Source organism: Crinia signifera, chromosome 19 (genome assembly GCF_055691185.1).
Source record: "Crinia signifera chromosome 19, ASM5569118v1, whole genome shotgun sequence".
Taxonomy (NCBI): domain Eukaryota; kingdom Metazoa; phylum Chordata; class Amphibia; order Anura; family Myobatrachidae; genus Crinia; species Crinia signifera.
The window spans coordinates 135,791,047-135,792,768 of record NC_139226.1 but is presented as its reverse complement, the minus strand read 5'-3'; the positions used below and the strand labels follow the sequence as shown (position 1 = coordinate 135,792,768).

Below are 1,722 nucleotides of genomic sequence, written 5' to 3'. Positions count from 1 at the left end.
AATGATCCCAACCCCCCACAGGGTAACAAAAATAAATAAGGCAGAATGGGCGATTATCAGAAACTTTTCTGCTCAACATAAATATGTACATAGAAAATTCTTTCAGAAAACACTGGAATATTCTCTACATGGACCCAAGCATAGGGAAAATGATCCCCAAAAACCTCAATTCATCTATAAAAAAAGCACCCAATTTGAAAAATAAACTAGTCAGGAGTGCCCTCCCAACTAAAAAGAAAGAAGGTAATGTCCTTATGAATGTTCTCCACAGATGTGGACAATGTCTTGGATGCAGAGGAGCCAAGTGGGGTGGCTCTAGAAAATTAGAATAGGTCACTGTGAATGGAACTAAACATGTAATGAAGGACTTCATAACGTGTAACACCAAAAATGTTGTCTATATTGTAGAATGCAAGTGCAATCTCACTTATATAGGACACACTTCTAGACCCTTTAAATTAGAATGGGGGAGCACCTCCGTTATATCAGAAAAGCGCTCCACACACATGCATTTCCATGAAGTCCATGACAATTCCATTGACCATATCAAAAAATATCTGGCTATAAAATGTATTAAACAGTATTGTGACTATTGCACTATTATTGTAGGTTATCATAATTTACTATCGTCTGCTATTTCCAATTGTATTATTAAATCCACATGTTTTTTTTTTGTTTTATACTTTTTATTTGCATATTGAAAAAAATTGTGCATTCCAATAATTCAAATCATTTTGAACAAATAAAATGGCACTCAATTTGACCGCATTTTACAGCTCGCCGGACCTTGGGGCAGCTTTCCTTTCAACGCATCACCACATGTTACTCTACTTCTGTAGTTCCACTCCGATTCGCCTTTCATCGTGCAAGGTCGCTCATGCTCCCAAAACCAAAGCCAGCCAGGCAGCGCCTTCATTCAGTGTTCAGTAGTTCTTTAACTTTTCTGTTGTTTAACAGGGCAGCACAGTAAACGTTTTCCAACCTCTTTGTATCTTAGTTATTTCTTACAAAGTTAAACAGCTAAAAGAAGAAAAATAAGAAGGCAATGCTTGTGGAATGTACAGTGCATATTTGGGTGATGGGTTTCATTAGGAGTCACACGCCTGCTTCTCTTGCTCAATTGTTTCTTTAGAAGGAAGTGGGTTTTTCTCTTGCGTTTCTGTCTTCTTCAGCTTGTTCTTTCTCAATCTCAGCCATATCTGGTTTGTCAGACATTTTGTAGGATGATCGGGAATACACAGCTCACAAGCAGAAACAATACTCACAGAAGCAGCCTTGAGTGTTAAATCCACATGTTTTGACTTTATTACTACACTGTCCGTTAGCCATTATTATTGTGTATTATTATTATTTAAACCTAACCCCTTTCTTATTGTATGACTCTTTCTATCATATTAGCCCTATATGAATATTTTAAAATGTCTGGCTGCCGATACCCATAAACTAACTTATAGATACTATGGATCACATAGAGCATTAAGCTTCGGTGACACGCAAGTAGGAAATGCTTTGCGGTCCATTGGCCGTACAGCACTTCCGCTCTTGCGTTCCACTGGCTGAACAGCGCTCTTGCCGCCTCCCCCTGACACTGAGGCGGAAATGATGCACAATAGGAGTATCATATGCATTCCATACACCGGAAGTTGGAGCACGGCATGCGCTCCAACACCCAGAATTAACAAATGATAATCAGTACTTTCCCTCAAACTAATTATGTATATA

The 1,722-nt window shown here is 38.6% G+C and overlaps 1 pseudogene; it reads right to left on the bottom strand.

Annotated features, from left to right (window-relative positions):
- Window positions 1-664: 664 nt before the first annotated feature.
- On the bottom strand, window positions 665-1,230 carry LOC146042190 (thymosin beta-4-like; annotated as a pseudogene).
- Window positions 1,231-1,722: the final 492 nt, after the last annotated feature.